This window comes from Panthera onca, chromosome E2 (genome assembly GCF_046562875.1).
Source record: "Panthera onca isolate mPanOnc1 chromosome E2, mPanOnc1 haplotype 2, whole genome shotgun sequence".
In the NCBI taxonomy this organism is placed as follows: Eukaryota; Metazoa; Chordata; class Mammalia; order Carnivora; family Felidae; genus Panthera; species Panthera onca.
In genome coordinates, this window is record NC_138353.1 from 27,205,739 (window position 1) to 27,225,781 (window position 20,043).

Here is a 20,043-nt window from a genome sequence, read left to right on the forward strand (position 1 = left end):
TGGTAAGAAGGGAAAGGAGAAGGTTCAATATCTGTTAAAAGTGGGGGAGAGGGGGTGTAAAAAAACACCTCACACTTATTACACCAATAGTTTCTCCACATTATTTAATCTCCACAACAATCTCACAAGGCAAGTATAATTTTCCCATTTTACAGATAATAAAATTACCATTGGAGAGGTTAAAATACTTTCCAAGGGAACATATGTTTAGAAGTAAAATCTAGTTCTGTCTAATATTTGAGTCCACTCTGTGAACGCCACTGGTTTCAGCACCACGGACAGAGGCAGAGTCCCTAGAGTCTTCACTGCGGAAGAAATAGGGGCCGCGTGGGTGAAGTATGGGTGCTGAATCCTGGGGGAGAGCTCTAACTACAGAAATGTCTGAACTAATAGGAAGGGGATCAGGGCCAAGGAAGGGCTCACCATCATAATCTCTTCACAATAATATCAAACTGCTCTTTTTAGAATGGATTTCTATCCTCCCACCAACTAGTTAAGCTAGGACAAGCATTTTCATCTGTAAAATGCCATTCCCAGACTGCCACCCAGAGTTTTTGTAAAGAAAAGATGAATGAATAGATGGGAAAGTTATCTGGAAATTCATAAAAATTCACTGGTAAAAAAAAAAAAAACTGTAACAAATAAACCCCAAAATTCCAGTGGTTTAACACAACAGATATTTATTTCTCACTTATGTAGTACTCCCAAGCAGGGACTCCTAATTGTCATGAAGCTCATCTCCAAGAGCGATTCTGGTACCCATAGTCCTTCCTCCTTGTGGCTCTTCCCACTTCCAACATCCAAAATGGCTTTGAAGGTCCTCATGTTTACCTGCATCAAGCTAGAAGAGTAAAAATCATGAAGAATATCTAAGAAGATTTTTTATAAGCCAAGTCTGGAAGTGGAATATATACCTTCTGCTCACATTCTATTGGTTAGAACCCAGCTCATGGCCACACCTACCAGAAAGGGTCCGGGAAGTATAGTCTCCCTGTGGGGACAGGAAGATAAGGAAATGTTTTGATGAACACAGATCAGTCTCTTGCTCCTGTACAAAGCTGAGAAGTCACAATTACATGATTCTTAGCCCCATTTGAGAGCTTGAGAGTGGGAATAAACTAAGGACCAACCATGTAAAATATCTTGACTACTGGGCTTTCACTGGATGCATATGTTGGTAATCTGGAATTCCCCAGCTGAGCATCTTCCATCCTTCCATGGTGCAAAACTGAGTAAGCTTATCACAAGCTAGAGCTGTTAGACCATTAGATTACCCAGAAAGATCTACCTACCTACCTACCTACCTACCTATCACCTCCATATTCCTGGAAATTATAATTCAGTGGACCTAGTAATGTGTTTTTAACACAGGGAAATCAAGATCCTTTCAGTTGCAAGCGACAGAAATCCAATTCACATGGTCTTAAGCACCAAAGGAAATGTACTGGTTCATGTAACTGTGCCAGGGGTAGAATAAGTTGGGGCATAGTTAGATATAGACACAAAAAGTCTCATTGGGTCACCCCCACTCTCCATCTCTCACCTGATCTCCTCAATAGAGGATCCATTTTCAGGCCATCTCCCTCATGGGTCAAGGTGGCCACCAGCAGCTCCAGGCATACTCTTTTATGAACAGCCCCATGAGAACTACTCTTTCTCTGTAAAAGTCCCATAATTTGTCCATCTGGCAGTAATTGTTCTGGCTTGGTTCCTATGCCTATCCCTGAACCAATCACTGTGACCAAAAAGATGGTACCCTCTGATTATCTATGTCTGGGTCATGAGACCATCCTGAATCTAGGGGTGAGGTTCAATCCATACCATGAATATACACCAATGTGCATTAGAGGTGACTCCTCAAGGACAACTAAGGTGCTATTCCCAGGAGAATGGGGACAGGGAAGGGATGTTAGGCAAGCATCAACAACAGGATTCTCATATACTAGGCTATGGGAGGCTCCAAGAGAGGTAGGAGCTCTGAGCTTGAAACTCCCCACAGGACTGGGAAGGAACACTCCTTCAGACATGCAAAGGGGTCTCTGCTCACCAAGCTGCCTGATGCCTCCCACCCCCATCCCAAACCCCAGTGGAGTGCCCCTTGCATTGAACACATGAAGCTGAAGTGACTCTCAGGGCTTTCTTTGTCAGCAGGCCAGGAGTCTACTTGGCCTTTTCACCCAGACCCTCTCAGTGGCTCTACCCCCAGCATGCTTGCACCCTCACCCCCAGCCAAGGCCTAGTGCTTGGCTTCCAATAACATCAAGGACTTAAGCTGATAATGACTTAAAGTTTAGTGACTTGAGGCCCATGAGAAAAAAATGGCCTATGAATCCTTAAATCTGAGTTCAACATTCTGTGTGTGTACACAATACATGTGAGTGCTTCTCCTCTTCACCAAGGAAAAGAAATCCACAACTTTCATCAAATTACCTAAGGACACTTCACCTAAAAAACACTAAGAACCACAAATGTCGATTGTGGCTTCTCTGGGCACCTGTTTCAAGTATTTAGTGGTGAAATTTCATGTTCTGTAATACTCCTTCTGGAGAAGCAGGAAGCTATGTGCCAAACTGAAATGATACTCTTAGATCAGTGTTTCCTGAGATTGGCTCATTGGAAGATGAGTTGATGTGATCTCATGTCCAGTAGGAGAAACAAAAACATTTCCATGTTCAAATAAGTTGGGGAAATGTTGGGTTAAACAAACTTCTTTTCTTCAGGACTTGTCATAATGTTCTTTAATATTCTAACATGTGGAGTGACTCTCCAGGAGGAGTTGTGGTAGGTAGGTGGAGTTTCCCAAAGTTATTTAACACAAGCACTGTCTTGTATGGGGGTTTGCTTTGTTTTCAGCATCCTGTTCAACATTTTCCTGAACACAGATTCATGGGACTAGCAATTTGGGAACGCCTTTGTCCTCAAGGGATGTATATTTGTGGTGGCAACTTTGTGTTTGCAAGCATGAAAAAGCTTCAAAAGGGGCAATATTTAAGAGAAATAATTCCCTGTTCTTTGCTTGAATTAGAACAAATGAGGTGTCTGTATGTTTGCGAGGCTCCAGGGCATCCCTGGGTGTCTTTGAGCTGTGGCATGTCAGGTAGAAAGAGCAAGGGACCGGGGTCAGCATGCCTTGGGGCAGACTCGTGGCTCTGTCACTAACTGGCTATGTAATTAAGGCATGGACTTGACCCCTTTGAGTGTCAGCCAGTTACCTGTAAAAGGGTTTGATGTGAGGATTAAATAAGATTGTGAACTAAATGCACAGTGTCTGGCACTCAGAAATGCTCCTCCATAGCAGCTGAAGCAGAAGACTGTCTTGGTTTGGGGTCTGCAGAGCTTCACCCTTTGTTCTGGCAGCCCCAGGAAATTCTATTGTCCTTACCTGCCTTATCCTCTTGCCTCAACCTTCTCCCACCTGCTCTTGACAGCTCCCCATTCTCTCCTCTTCAAGCTGCTTTGCTGGTGCTCCAAACATGTCCAAACACTACTGACCCTCTTCCCTGCCCTCTGAGTGGGGAGATGGGTGATGGCAATAGGACCACAACCTCCGAGGCTGGCTCCCTCCCACCTGCCTCAGCAACTACCCTGGCACCACCTTGGGCCAACAAACCACAAGGGAATGGATGCAAAGGCCTCACTATCTGCTGACGCTGGCAGACTGTCCTTCAGGTCACCCTTTATGGTATGTCACCAAAAGCGAACAAATCTATGCCACGTCTCTTCTATCAGAGCTTGTTTCTATCTGCATCTGTCATCGCTGATTGCATTTCAATGGGTTTAGTCTCTATTTTAAATAAAAGATTTATGCCTTAGCTGTCAGAGCCTGCTTTTATTTGAAAATTTAATCTTGTTTCTGGGAGTCTAGATTAACTTATTAGATTTAGGCGTCCCTCGTGTGTCTCTGAGAGAAAAGGAGTAGATTCTCCCCTCTCTGCATATGGCCCTGCACATACCACACAGCAGAAGCCAAGAGCTGGATGGACTTCACTGTGAGTAAACCAAGACAGGACAGAGGGACAGAAGCTACCTCTTGGACACCTTTCTTTGGTTACCACATGTCCAGGGAGTGTTTCTCCTGTTTCTGGGCCAGTTTCCAGGCCATTCCCCGGGAGGCCTGTGTTCCCTGCAAGGGCCCTCCACCAAACTTGCCCATTCTCAGGGATTTTGTGGAGGCTCCAGAAGAGGCCCCCATTTGTCAAGCCCAGCTATGCCAAGGAGTTCCCAAGTTTCCTTCATACCTATACTGTATCTTCTACCCCTCTCAGGTCGCTCACTTGACTGATTAAACCATGGGGTCAGAAGACGGGTTTGAGTCTCAGCAATGACCTCAGCCAAGCCACTTAACTTCCCTGACCCTTGGTCTCTTCATTTGAAAGATGAAGATAATGGTAATGCCCATCTAATAGGGTTTCTGAGTGAGGAAATGGCGGGGGGGGGGGGGGGAAGCTCTTGACAGGCCCCTTTCTGTGAATTTGTTGCTGCTTCAGTGTGTATGGGGGTGTGGGGTATACCACTACCCCCTTTGGAGGTGAAGATGTGGCAGTCCAAAGGGAAGAGTGGCTTGCTCAAGGTCCAATAAGGTGAATGGCAAATCTGGCTCAGAACCAGGAATCCCCACCCAGTGCTACAGGCTCTTCCCTTCTCCCCTCACCCCACCCCACCCCTTGCCTCTCTGTCTGTCTCTCCCTTCCTCCTTCCCTCTCTCTCCCCCTTTTCTCCTCTCTCTCTCTCTCTCTCTCTCTCTCTCTCTCTCTCCCTCTCTCTGCACTGGGCTGAAATGTTTCCCCCTAAAATTCGTATTTTGAAGCCCTAACCTCCAATGTAACTGCATTTGATTTCTGGAGAGAGGGTCTTTAGGAAGTAATTAAGGTTAAATAAGGTCATAAAGATGGGGCCCTAATCCAGGAGGACTGGTGGCTTTACAGGAAGATAAGATCTGTCTGTATGTCTCTCCCCTCTCCTCCTCCCCTACATGCTCTGAGGAAAGGTCATGTGAGCACATGGTGAGAAAGCAGCCACCTACAAGCCAAGAGAAGACACCCAGAATGAAGCCTACCTTGCTGGCACCTTGACCTTGGACTTCCTCCCCTCCAGAATTGTGAGAAAGAAATATGTTGTTGAAGACAGCCAGTCAATGGTATTTTGTTATAAAAGCCCAGTGCTTTTGTATCTGTCTGTCTGTCTCTGTTCCTTTCCCCCTCCGCCCCCAGCGATTCTTGACTTTCCCGTAGCATGACTGCCATCTGCTGGTCAGTCTAAGGATAGCAGGCAAGTGCGGGCCTCAGAGAGGCGCAGCCTCCTCCAGGGCACCCCCTCCCCGCCTCATCTATGCCTGCACTCTGCGTGAGCAGCACAAGTACACTCAGCAACCAAGGAGGAGAGCTGGGAGAGCTGAGATGGCTTCTCGCTCCCCTTCGTTTGCCCACTCTCCTACACAATAACTTGGTAGTCCTCAACTCTTATGAACACTTCTTTTTAGTTATAAGTTCCTTAGAGTCAGGGCCACAACTGACCCATCTCATTCCCACCTACTAACTGGCTGGCACACAGTAGGTGCTCACTAAATGTTCCCTGAATGACTAAGGGGAGCCGCTGTCATTTGGGGATTTCATTGGTTCTCATCTTTAAGGGGCTGGGTCTCAGGAACCTCTATTGCTCCTGGTGGGGGCCACTGCACCCAGGCTCACATGTGCTGCACCCAAACTCAGGCTCCTGCACACAGCGACAGGTGCCCACCTGGCTGGGCCAACAGGTCACAGATCAAGAGCATCATCTCCTATCTCATTAGAAAGGCTTCAAACCCAGCTCTGTGGGCCAACCCTTAGTGGGGACATGTGTCTCCTGGTTTGTCACTTGGCAAAACAACTCCAAGGGGAGGAAGACAGTGTCTTCATAAGTCAGCTACCTCGGCCTCCAAAAGAACTGTTATCTGAGGGGGCTAATTAAGATGAATCTGTCCAAGGGGAGAGGAAGCCCCAGCTCCAGCGCGAGCTTTCCAACCTAGAGGCTCCTCTATCACTCCAGTTCCTAAATCAGCCCAGGGTAACAGGGGGAGAGGAGGCTCCCTGGGGCCCAGTATGCTCAGCCAGGCCCCAGTCACCCTCATCAGGGCTAGGACTCCCCATGAGGAAGCGAGGCGCTCACCTGCAGTGCACGATTTAAAGGAGCAGCTTGTGCCAGGTAAGAAATGTACCCCCTCTCTTTGGCCTCAAGAGTCTCATGTGGCTCAGCACAGTGCTGGTCCTGATCTTGTCTTTCCTTAACATTTGGGAAGTTTATTCATCATGGACTTTCTTGCATGAGATTTAGTTGCTATAAAATATTGCGCTAGTGAAAGTGAGGGCTTAAACAGTATCTGTGCACCCATGTCCATAATAGCATTATTCACCATAGCCAAAAGGTAGAAAGCAACCACCCCACGTGTCCGTCGATGGATGAGTGGATAAGCAAAATGTGGTATCTCCACAATGGAATATGAGTCAGCCTTAAAAAGGAAGGAAATTCTGGGGCGCCTGGGTGGCTCAGTCGGTTAAGCGGCCGACTTCGGCTCAGGTCACAATCTCGCGGTCCGTGAGTTCGAGCCCCGCGTCGGGCTCTGTGCTGACAGCTCAGAGCCTGGAGCCTGCTTCCGGTTCTGTGTCTCCCTCTCTCTCTGCCCCTCCCTGACTCATGCTCTGTCTCTCTCTGTCTCAGAAATAAATAAACATTAAAAAAAATTTTTTAAAAAAAGGAAGGAAATTCTGACACCTGCTACATATGCATGAACCTGGAGAACATCACACTAAATGAAATAAATCAGATACAAAAAGAGAAATACTGTATGATTCCCTTTATACAAAGTACTTAGAATAGTCAGAGTCATAGAGATAGAAAGTAGAATGGAGGTTGCCAGGGGCTGGGTGGCGGGAGCAGGGAGTATGGTGTGAATGTTTAATGGGGACAGGGTTTCAGTTGGGGAAGATAAAAAAGTTCTAAAGATGGAGGGTGGGGATGGTGGCACAACAGGGCCAATGTATTTAACACAACTGAACTGAACACTTAAGAATGGTTAAAATGGTAACATTTTATGGTATGTTTCACCACAACAAAAAATCTGCATGAAAATAGTATTGATCTTAATTGCTGAGTTTTTTGGTGTCCTCTGAAATTTTGTGCCTGGGTCGAATGTGTCTTGCCTCACCCTTGCCTGACCTTGAATTCTTTACATTGTCCTTATCCTACTGACCATGGGACCCAGCCTGGGGGATGTTAGAAGTTAACAGGCCTGCTCAAGGTCACCTAGGAGATTATTGGTGAGCCGGAAAGTCAAAAGCCGAGGCCCTGGCTCCCAGCTGAGGACTTCGTTCCATGCAGCTCTTCCTGCCTAGTCATTCCCAAGGTGCTTCTGGGCAGCTCTGTGAACACCACTGTCCTTTTGGAGGCAGCTATTCCTTGGTCAGAATCTTATCCCACAAATAAGATCCTCAGTGGACCCAGCCCTAGCCCACCTCTCCTATTATGGGCCCCCCCCCCCCCCGCTACAGCTACAACTCTCTGCTCCCCTTTCAGAGAAATTTCTAGGCAGGGGCAGGATCATGGGGCCAATAGGGTAGGCAAAGGGGCCAAGTCCATTTTCACACTCCCTAACTATGACCATGGCTGCTACCTTTCCCCCAACATCCATCCGCCCTCCTGCCCAGGAACAGAACCCAATCTTAGCTGGGCACAGGCTGACTGGAATAAAGCTTACATTTCCTAGCTTCCCTTGCTAGCTGGGTGTGCCCACAGACTTTAGATGTAGACACACTAAACCCTACACATGGAAGCCAAAGCCAGTCTATGGTATTTTTGTTATAGCGGCCAGAGCTAAGACAAGGTACTTATTTGTATTATCTGGTGAGTGGCCAATCTGTTAAAACCAAGAGTTCCCCCGAAATCAATGATCATCTCCAAGCTCCAGATATTTATTTCTTTTCCAGCAATTCTGGCTGAGATATTGGGTTCCTCAGACTTTGCTATAGGGAATGTGACCTGAATGTTGTCTATTCAGAGCACAGCTGTGGGGACCAGTCACAGTGGATGAGAACCTGCCCCCATCCTCCCCGGCTCTCCCCACATCACCTCCCCAGGCTCTCTCCCAGTCCCCACCCTGGGGCTTCCTCGGCCAGTCAGATACTTCTGCTGACTGCACATCTCCTCTCCAGGCTGGGGAGAAGGAACCAGGCACTGGGAAAGGCTCTCAAAGTGGCCCCTTTGGCAAGAACACAGACACATGTCTCAGCCCCAAGGGTGGAGGCCGGGAGAAAGCAGGGGAGGAGGCTGGAGGGAGTGCTGATGGTTAGAAGGCCGACAGGCAACTTCCTCCTAAGTCATGACCAGAGATAAAAGTGGTCGCGAATAGCTTCTCCAAGCACTTCACAGTCTCTAAAGCACTTTTCCTTCCATTATGCTCCTTATTCCCAGTGGGGAAACAGGTCAGAGAAGGCAGAGAGCTTGCCCACGGTCACACAACAGTCAGAGATACTGTGTTGACCCACCTTAAACATTCCTCAGAATTTGGAGAACATTCCAGACACTTGGGCCCTTAGCAGTGGGCTTGGGGGCACATGAAGAGACACTCACCTGCTGACTGTTTCTGAGCCTTGGTCTGGCCTTTAGGGAAGGACCTACAGATGTGGGGGTGGAGGGAAGGCATCTTCCTGGGGGTCCGACCTGGCCTCCCCTCACAGGTGTGAACAATAACATGCCTTTCTCAGAAAACCTTGGGTTTATTCACTTAGTGTCCCCTCCTCTCTCCTTTTTTTTTAATGTTTATTTTTGAGAGAGAGAGAGGGAGTGGGACAGGAGCAGAGAGAGAGGGAGTCAGAGAATGTGAAGCAGGCTCCACGCTATCAGCACAGAGCCCAATGTGGGGCTTGAACACAGAAACCATGGATCATGACCTGAACCAAAATCAGATGCTCAACCAGCTGAGCCACCCAGGAGCCATCCTCCCCTCTTCTGATACTAGCACCCCAATAGTGCTTTGGAGAGCCATCCCTCCTCACAGGATACACTCTGAGTCCTTAGTCAAGGGTCCCACCCGGCTTCTTGGCAGAGGGGTGACTGTATAATGGTGGCCCAGACAGCCAACTCTGTTTCCCCTGGAATCTCAGACACACAGATGGCAAGGCCCCAGCAGGCAGACAGCATGGGGGTCTGCCTCCATCTCGGGCTCCGCAAGACTTTATTTTCCACCTTTTCCTCCTACACCGAGAGCTACTCCAGATCCTTCCACTATATGCCTGCCTCATTCAGGTTAGCCAGAGACACTTGTTGGGGCTCCCAACTGAGATGCCTGCCTGATTACCCAGCTGGGCCCAGCAAAGGGAGACTCCCAGGGGTCTCTGTCTAGCAGGAACTGCCCCCCTACCTCAGGGCAAGTCTCTCACTGTGCAGACCACTCCCCAGCCCCTATTGTGTTTTCTGCAATTTCCGATTGATTACTTTCATAGAGTCCTGGATGCAGGTCTATTTCTGGGAACCCGGCCTCCCCTTCACAGACCTTATGATGTCCGGCCGGGTGGCAGCACAGCAGGCCTGAGGCAGGTGAGGTCTCCCACCTTGCACCATGGAGAAATGACACCACCTATGAGCCCTCGCTGCCCTGCTGCTGGGCATGTTACTCATGTCAGCTCACTCCAGCCTCCTCCACTTTGTGCCTGCTGCACAGGCTCCCCCAGCCCCTTCCCATCGTAGGACCCTTCCCAGAGCCACACAAGACTTGCTGCTCTTGTCCACCCTTTGGGTGTGAGTTCCAGCAACGCCTTCTCAGTGAGGGCCTCCAGGACCCTGGAGAGATGGAACTTTACCGAGCCACCCCCGGGGCTGCTTGAAAACCACCACCAGAGACAGATGCAGGTGGAAGGTGTCACCCTGCAGGCTGTACTCTGGAATCAGAGGGGAAGGAGGAGGACGGTAGAGAAAGCAGCTGTGGGGACCTTGGGCAGCATGGACGTAAGGAGAGAGGATCTGGAACAGACTGCGGGGGACATGAAAACCAAGTGAGGATGTGGGAGATGCTCCTGTGGGGTAACTGGGCACCCGGAGACAACATTAAAGAGGGCGAAGTCCCTGGTACTTGCAGTACCATAGGGTCACCCTAATGGGCAGGGTCAGAATCAAGAGCCAGGGCTGGACCCAGGAGCACGACAGAGAGAGTAAAGTGGCAGCTCCTGGGGTGCCAGCTCGGGGCTCTTCAGGGAGACGCATGGAGCTGTTCTTCAGAGCTCCACTTACACAGAGTGCAATTGCAGTGCAGTTTCGCCTGTCTTTCCATGCCTCCCCCAGCCTCCCGGCCCTAAGGCCTCCCCAAGCTTCTTCTAGGGGCAGTGGGGGAGAGGGAGTTCCTGCCACAGTGGAGCCAGACTCACTTCTCAGGGTATCGGCCCTTGTATCTTTCCCAGAGGAAACAGCCCTCTTCTTTGTAAGTTAATAATTTAGTATTAATAGTGTTAATATTTTTCATGTGCTAATTGTGTTAGGGAAACTTCACATGGATGAATCCTGGCTGGTAGGAGTGGGGGGGAGGGAGCGGGTAGGTATGGTTATTAATCCCAGATTTTACAGGGAAGGACACTGGGGCAGGGAGATTGAAATTCATGTCCACGGTCACATGGGCCTTAAAGCGGCAGAGCCATGACTTAACAGCAGTCTGGCTCTACCATGCACCTAACCAGGCACCATGCTGCCCTGAAATGAAGGGGGCTTCCATCCTCCCCCTTGCCACTGAGGTATACCAGGCCCCTGCCCGGTCCCTGTGTCTGGCCCCCTCCCTGCCTACCCAAGGTCCCATCAAGCCCCCACCAAGTGGCTCCCATTCCTGAGAGCCTCCCCTCCCTTCCTTCCAGCCCCACCCGACACCCAGGCCCCCCATCCCCCCCCCCCACAGTGGTTTCCCCATCTTCACCCTCCCACCCGCGTCCCCTTTCAACTGTTTCTCCTAGAAGCTTCAAGCAGGAGAGACAGCTGGGGATCTGCTCTGCAACCTGCTTGGGATGGCCACACTGGGGCCACCCAGGCCTCCTGCTGCCACCGCCGCCCAAAGGCAGACATTCGGAGCTTCTCAGCTGACTCCAGCAGAGAATTCGCCGCACCATCACCGACTGCCATCATGCTGTGATTAGTTAATCACTAAGTGCATGGGGCTTTTAATTAACTGCCAGCCCTGCGCGGGCGGGCAGCTGTTCCACGAACCACATCAGCTCACGGCTCCCCCAGTCCAAGCTGATGGAGCACTTCAATCATGCACTTGATGCTTGGATATTTGGATGCTGCGGAGATGCAGCTGCCCTTTCTGCAACCAGAGGGGGACAGAGCTGCCAGCCACAGGAAGGAGAAAAGAAGGTGACTGTCAGTTGGGGGTGGGGGTGACCTCAGATGTGTAAGTGTGAAAGGGGAAGTCTGCATAAGATCTGTGAGTATGCAGATGTAGCTGTGGTGTTTATGTCAAAAGTAACTCAACTCAAATAAGTGTAGGGAACAAAAAACAAAAACCTATAGGTGCCACATAACCAGAGAGTATGAGACTTCAGGGATGGCTGGATCCAGGAGTATGAATGAAGTTGCCAGGGCAGATGGAGCCTGAACTATCAGTACAGCAGCACTTGTATCCCGGGTGAGTCAACTGAATACAGGGAGCTTATGTGAGGCATGAACAAGATAGCAACGTTGTTGCTCCAAACAGGGATGTCCCCTGCTCCTCTCTGATTCAGTTATTCCCTCTCACCTCTGGGCCTCCAACTAATTCTGGCCCCATTTCTATTACAGCCTTATTACATTTAATTGTAACCATTTGTTCACATGGCTGTGTTGCCCAGTAGACCAAGATTCCCCAACATTAGCACTAGTGACCGTTGGGGTTGGATAATCCTTCAGGGGCTGTCTTGTGCACTGTAGGACGTTTGGCTCTGCACGTGACAGAGGGTGACCAGTGTGGATGTGTCCCCATCTCAAGGGGGAAGATGCTTACCTTGTCATACCACATCCTTCATTTATTAAACAGATCAGAAATCTGAATTTTTTTATGACATGGCCTGACTTCTAAAACACTTAGCAGGCTGAATAAAATACATCTGTGGGCCAAATATCACTGGCACTACTTTGCAACTCTTCATTGAGTCCTATTCACTGTAAGACGAAAGAGGTCAAACAGCAAACCCAAGGTCACAGAGCCAAAAGAAGGAGAACTGCTTGGGCCTCGTACCTGGGCCTCTGGCTCCCTGACCAGCCAAGTCTTCCTAGCTCCATGCTGCTCTGTGTTTTACCTCACCCTCAGAGCCATCCAGCCCTGAGGCCTGGCCCCTGGAAGGCCCTGGCAGCCTCCTTGGGGCCCTGCTGAGCAAAGGAAGGACACTTTCAGGACCAAGGAGACTGCAGGGCCGTGAATATGTAAATCACAGCCCACTCCACAGTACATCCATCCTGCAGCCTAATTGAGACATTTGCTTGGAATGTCCTGGAAAACTAGGGCAGATGTGGTGTTCTGAGAATCAGAGCCACCCTCCTCGGACACCCTGCTGAGACTGGGGACCTATGGCTGTGCTCTGGAACTTGGTTGGGCCAGCCACAGTAAAGCAGTTCTTGCTAATAAGATTATATATATTTTTTAAATGGCCCTTGAGTATTGCAATGATACTGGGTATTAAAATGCCAGAAAGGAGGGCAAAGTAAAAAAGACAGCCCATCACTACATAAACCGTGCAGCACCAGGTGGAAAAATCCGCTGATTTCATCCCCATATATCCCCACCCCCAGCCTAAGCCAGAGAGGTTGGAGGTATGTTCACACTTTTCTTGACACTGGAGGCTTCCTCAACTTGCAATTCATTTCAATAGGTACCACTTGGTGATGGGGGTAGGGAAAACACTGTCCGCAAGGCTTCATTTCTTTCTTGCAACAGAATTCCAGGCCCTACTCTGGACTTGGGATCCCAGCTTATCAGCAGCCGTGGTCTATTCGATGCTGCCTATACGTATGCATGGTGTCTTCCCGGGTCTCTCTGGCTCAGCGTGCCCACTCTCCTCCCCACCCACCCCCATTTCTGCTCACATCACTCAGAGGTACCTGGCTGGTTGGAAGCATTCAAGAGCTGCTTGTTGAATGACTGAATGAGCTTTCTAAAGCAGCAAAACATTTCACCACCTTCATTCTCTGGCTCTGTTCCCTGTCCCCATGCCTCCCTGTCCCCATGCCTCCTCCCTGTACACCTTCATACCTTGGTAGGTGCTGTTACCTCCAAAGAGAATGTAATTCTCCTATTGTCGAAGCCTCTGATTCCTTCAAGACCCAGCTTGACTTCTTTCTCGGTGGAGTCTTCTCTGATGGCCTCCCCACCCCACTCCCCCCACGGCCAGGAGACTTCACCATGCCCTCCATCACTATTACATGTTACCATCTCCCCTGTATTAGCTATTTGTATCACCTGAAAGATTTTTATTGCAAGTAAGAGGAAACACAACTCCAGCTCATTAAAAGTCTGAAAAGTTCAGGGGTGCCTGAGTGCCTCAGTCGGTTAAGCATCAGACTCTTGATATCGGCTCAGGTCATGAGATTGAGCCCCGAGTTGGGCTCTGCACTGAGTGTGGAGCCTGCTTGGGATTCTCTCACCTTCTCTGCCCTCCCCCACTCACACACACACACACACACACACACACACACACAGACTCAGTAAATAAGTAAATAAATAACTTTTTTAAGTCTGGGGGTGCCCAGGTGGCTCAGTCAGTTAAGCTTCCAACTTCAGCTCAGGTCATGATCTCATGGTGCATGAGTTCAAGCCCCGCGTCAGGCTCTGTGCTGACAGCTCAGAGCCTGGAGCCTGCTGTCTCCTCTCTCTGCCCCTTGCCCATTTGCACTCTGTCTCTTTCTCTCTAAAAAATAAATAAACATAAAAAATAATTTAAGTCTGAAAATCTCAGACACTGGCTCAGTTGTTCAGTGAGACTCTTGACTCTTTGAATGGTGTTTTATCTTCACTCTAGCTTCCCTCCCTCACAAGACCAAAATGACCACCACCATTCCAGGCTTCACATCCATACACCCCACCATTCACAGAGGAGTCTTCTTCACATTCCTAATGAAGCTCCCAATTCTATACTGATTGGGCCCTTCTTGCATCAATCACTCTAGCCTGGGGAACTCAGGGTATTGATTGGCTTACACCAACCTGATCCCGTCCCTCAAATTGGAGTGGTGTTTGTTCACCCAAACTACAAGGGGGAACAGTGGAGGGGAGAGTGGGAGACAAAACCATGCTCACAAGGCTTTGCAGGTGTCTCCCCTAGGAAACAATAAGCTCCATGAGAGCAGGAACTGACTATACTTAATTTTTTTAATGTATATTTATTTTTGAGAGAGAAAGAGCATGAGCAGGGAAGGGGCAGAGAGAGAGTGGGACAGAGGATCTGAAGCAGACTCTGCATGGACAGTGGCAAGCCTGATGTGGGGCTCAAACTCACAAACTATGAGATCATGACCTGAGCTGAAGTCAAGATGCTCAACTGACTGAGCCACCCAGGTACCCCAGATTTCTACACCCCCCCCTCCCTCACTGCCCAGGACAGTGCTTGGCACCAGAAACACACCCATAAATGCTCCTTGATTTGAATTATCTCCTGTCCCATGAGATGATCCTCTGGGTCCTGGGTCTCCTAACCTCTGGTCTCTTTTAAGATGGCTGTAGCCGAAAGAGAATGCTAATACTCATGTTCACAAACATAGAGTTCTGGCAACCCAATTTCCACCCCAGAACAGGTCTTCTAGAAACATGTGGACACTGATTTCTACTGCAGATTTGGGGATGAGAAACCTGGGGTGAAGAGGCCCGCATGTGTTGTCCTGTCCATTCACTCTCTCACTCATTCACTTACCTACTCACTGTATCAATGCCTATTAATCATTGCCTCCCACCCTGCACACATAGCCCCTGCTCAATGGGGACAGACCATGTGACTGTACACGGCCTCCACCCAACTACCCTTGATTGATTACAATCGATTTTTTCATTATTTCATTAGAGAGGTTGCAACATTCCCTGAGAGGCATTTGAAAAACTTGGAGGATTTCCTTCTATTTTACTTGTGACCAAGTATTAAAATATTGAGATGTGGCGCACCTGGGTGGCTTAGTTGGTTGAGCATCTGACTCCTGGTTTCAGCTCAGGTCATGATCTCACAGTTTGTGAGTTCGAGCCCTGTTTTGGGCTCTGAGCTGATAGCACAGCCATCTCTTTCTGCCCCTCTCTTTCTGCCCCTCTTCTGCTCCCACTCTCTGTCTCCCAAAATAAATAAATAAACTTTAAAAAATAAAATATTGACATAGACCCAAAGGAAGACTGTATACATTTTAAAAAATTTCTCCCTTATATTAGTTTGGAGGACTAGTATGTGTATGCAAATAGGCTAAATTATATATGAATTTTATGTTAACACAGTAAAGGGGGTCTTACAAAATGTATTATATAAAAGGTGTATTGACAGGGGACTTCCACCTACGGCTGAGGAGGGACATAGCAAATCCTCTCCCCTAAAAGCAATTACAAAGCTGGACAAAATTGATCAAAACAACCACGTAGCACTCCGGACATCATACCACAATTGGAGCAGTATCTGTGCTTGCAAACCAGAAAGTTGGGCAATAACCGTGAACATCTGTGGCATTCCTGCCCAAAGCTGCTCCCGGCCCCTCCTCCCAGCTACAAGCACAGAGGTCCCACCAGTGTGGGGCAGTTTCTCTGCTTTGGCTAAAAGGGAATCACTGGATTGGGGGCAGCAAGCGGCACCCACCCTTGGCAGCCTTGTAGGCTTCAGGGAAAATCTCCAAGGCAGAAAAGCACAAGAGCCACCAGCTCCACCAGACCGAGGCTGCCAGTTGTGCTTGGGGCAAACATACTCCTGGCTAAAGCTGCGTGCACGCAGTGTGCAAACCACAGAAGGCCCAAGCCAGCCACACACTCCAGGCTAACCCCTAGGTTGTGCGTGTGTGCAAAGATGAGAAAGAGTCCAGCGGAAAGTAAACGACAGAAAACACATGAAAATGGCCTGAGTTTTGAGTGGGTTCCTGTTATCAGCTGCTTCTAAAATGGCTCCCTGTGATCCTCACCTCCTCGGATTAGTACCCTATGTAATCCTCCCTTTGGGTGAGGCCAGCACATAGTGACCTGCTTCTAATAAACAGAACTCAGCAGAAGTGATGGGTGTCACTTCCGAGGCTAGGTTTTAAAAAAAATGACTTCCGCCTTGCTCTCATTCTCTCTCTGGTTCTTCTCCCTTGCTGCCCTGATGAAATGAGCTGCCATGTTGTGAGCTTCCCTATGGAGAGTCACATGTCACAAGAGACTGAAGGTCTTTGCTGCCAATGGCCAGCAAAGGAAGAACTCAGGTCAATGAGCTGCAAGGAACCCAGTCCTGCCAAGAACCAGATCAGAAACTTGGAGGTAGAGCCTCCCCCAGTTAGTCCTTCAGATGGTCCACCGTAACCTGGCTCACACCTGATTTTAGCCTGAGTCAGAGGACCCAACCAAGGTACACCCAGAATCCTGACCCACAGGAGCTCTTCAATAATAAACTGTGCAAAAATAAATAATAATAATAAATAAAATAAATAATAAATAAATAAAATAAATAATAATGCAGTCCTAAGAGAGCTGACACAGCCCCCCTGTCCACACACAGATTCCTCAACAGAGGACAGATTGCTTACTGGCTGGAGGTATTTGAGCACAATCTCTGTCCAGTCGGATATGCAGATATGCAGACACAGAAGCAATCAGGAAGCTAGGCTTAAATATAAAAACAAAAATACAAAAAATTTAATCAGAAACTTCAGGGACTTCACACCATCAGGAAGACAGGATTCCCAGATTCCCAGACAGGGATTGTCTGATTCACAGAGCCTAGCTAAGTTATTAAACAGATAAATAAATGGGAAAAAAAGCAACAATAAACTTGGCAGGAATCAGAATCCAAAGTTGCTACAATTTTTCTTAATGTCCAGTTTTCAGTAAAAAATTACAAGATATACAAAGAAACAGGAAAGTGTGACACATACGCAGGAAAACATCTGTCAATAAACACTGTCTCTGAGTGTTTGCAGATGTTGAATTTAGCAAAGGCCTCAAATAGCTACTACAAATATGGCAAAGAATTAAAACAAATCATGTTTAAAATTTTAAATGAAAGTATGACAACAATGAATCAACATAAATTCTAAATAAGGAGACAGAGATTATTTTTTAAAAGATAAGTGAAATTTAATAGAAGAATTTTGCAACAAAGGAATATTATATCAAGAGACTCTTATAATTTTTAAATGAACCAACTGAAGACAGCTAAGTATATTTTTTATTTTTTATTTTATTTTTTCTAACAAAATAACAGTTACTTTAATTTTGTAGAAATGCTAATTTTATCTGTGCGATTTATACAAGTGTGTTTTTTTGTTTATTTTTTTGTTTTCAACATTTACTTATTTATTTTTTTAATATAATTTATTATCAAATTGGTTAACATACAGTGTATAAAGTGTGCTCTTGGTTTTTGGGTTGGTTTTTTGGGGGAGAGGGGAAAATGGGTGATGGGCATTGAGGAGGGCATTGTTGGGATGAGCATTGGGTGTTGTATGTAAGCGATGAACCATGGGAATCTACCCCAAAAGTTATTTATTTAAAAAGGAAAATTCTGGGGTTGAAAGTACAATTGAAATGAAAATACACTATAAAGACTCAACGAAAGATTATATATGGCCAAGGAAAGAATTAGCAAACTTGGAGATAGATTGATAGAAATTATCCAATCTAAGGATCAGGGGGAAAAAATGATGGAAGAAAAATGAACAAAACTTTGGAGCGCAGTGGTACAACATTAAGCATGTCAGCAGATGCGTGATGAGACTCCCAGACATAGAAAGAGAAAGGAACAGAAAAACATTATGGAAAATATGGCCAAGATATTCCAGAATCTGATGAAAAACATTAAATACATTATCCCAAAAGTTCAAGAAGCTTCAAGGAGGATAAATACAAAGAGATCCACACCCAGACACATAATAGCAAACATTTAAAAGACAAAAACAGGGGCTCCTGGGTGGCTCAGTTGGTTAACGTGTTGGACTTCAACTCAGGTCATGATCTCACAATTTGTGAGTTTGAGCCCCACATTGAGCCCTGTGTAGGGCTCTGTGCTGACAGCTCAGAGCCTGGACCCCGCTTCAGATACTGTGTTTCCCTCTCTCTCTGCCCCTCCCCTGTTCACACTCTGTTTCTCTTTCAAAAGTAAAGAAACATTAAAAAAAAATTTTAAGACAAAAACAGAGAGAAAAAAAATCAGCAAAATAATAATAATAATAATAATAATAATAAAAAGACTCATATGTGCAGGGGAGCAATGATGTGATTACCAGATGATTTCCCATATAAAACAGTGGAAAGCAAAAGGCAGTGAAATGGCATATACAAAATCCTGGGGGGAAAACTGTTAACCAAGAATTCTATTATCCAGCAAATGTTTCTCCAAAAATGAAAGTAAAATAAAGACATTTCCACATACACAAAGACTAATAAAATTCATTGCTAAAATCCTGCAAATATATTTGTAAAATGAATGAAGCCAGATATGAAAAACTGTATGTAATATGATTCCATTGATATAAAACTCTAACAGACAAAACAAACCTATGAAATTAGAAGTTAGAATAGTGTTTACCCTCAGAGGGAGACCCTGACCAGCAGGAGCTGTAAGGAGGAATTCTGGGGAAATTGTTATACAGATGTCTTCATTTGTGATTCTGGCACATTTCTTTTCTTTCTTTCTTTCTTTTTTTCTTTTTCTTTCTTTCTTTCTTTCTTTCTTTCTTTCTTTCTTCCTTCTTTCTCTTTTAATTAGATTTCTTTTTTTAATGTTCTTTTTTAAGTTTATTTATTTATTTTGAGAGAGAGAGAGAGTAAGCAAGGGAGGGAGGGGGCAGAGAGACAGGGGAAGAGAGAGAATCCCAAGCAAGCTCCACACTGTCAGTGCAGAGCCTGATGCGGGGCTCAAACTTACAAACCGTGAGATCATGACCTGAGCTGAACTCAGAATCAGATGCTTAACCGACTGAGCCACCCAGATGCCCCTGGTACATTTCTTTATACACAGTTTCCTTCAACAAAAGTTTAGTAACACAAAAAAGGACGCTTGATTGTGTCAGTCCCTCCCCTCTTTTTGAATCGCTTTATTGTTTTCCTCTTCCTTGTGAGTCTGAGCAAACCTGTGACTTCTAAGGTCCTGTCTGGTCTGGCCTTAGCCCACCTCTCCAGCATCATTTCTCACTACCTGGTACTCTAGCCTTTGGGCTTCTGTTATACTTCAAGTCTGCTGTGCTTCCATCCTGCCACAGGGCCTTTGTACATGCTCATCCCTCTGGTCCAGAGCCCCACTGAGACCTATTTACCCTTTAGCTCCATGCTTGAGTCAGTCGCGACCCTCCCACAACCCATCCAAATCTAGTTCTTTCACAGCATTGTATTTCTTTCCTTCAGAGCCCTCATTTTTATTTGCCCTTATGGACTCATAGAACAATTATTTGCTGCTTTGTCTTTCCCACTGGCCCATATGTTTTAGGAGGTCTGGCTATGTCAGTTTGTACTGTATCCCCAGCACCGTGCCTGGCACCTAGTACGCATCTGATAGCTATCTGTTCAATGAACATAAAGTAACTGAGGCTATAAAAAATCTTCATTCTAATTAGAGTACATTGTGGAAAGCCTGGATACCAAACTAAGGAATATAGATTTTTTTTGTAGGCTACAGGGAGCCATTGAAGTTTTGTGAGAAAGGGAGGTATGTGAACTGACCTTTGTTTAAGATCTTCATGGCAGTGGAGGAGGAGAGGCTGTGGCAGAGTCCAGATAAGGGACAGTGCCTGCGGAGAGGCAATGGCCGTGTGTGGAAGCCAGTGCTGCACCCCACCCTGACCCCCCAGGCCAGCCTAACAGTGACCTCACAATCACCCCCTAGACCTCCCACCTTTGAAGGCCAATATCCCAGC

At 47.1% G+C, this 20,043-nt stretch overlaps 1 long non-coding RNA gene across 1 annotated transcript; it reads right to left on the reverse strand.

Moving 5' to 3' along the window:
• Nucleotides 1–663: 663 nt before the first annotated feature.
• LOC132690410 (uncharacterized) lies at nucleotides 664–20,025 on the reverse strand. Its single transcript, XR_009615391.2, has 2 exons — nucleotides 19,850–20,025; nucleotides 664–841 (listed from the first exon to the last, which is right to left on the reverse strand). It is a non-coding gene; the product is annotated as an uncharacterized LOC132690410 (long non-coding RNA).
• Nucleotides 20,026–20,043: the final 18 nt, after the last annotated feature.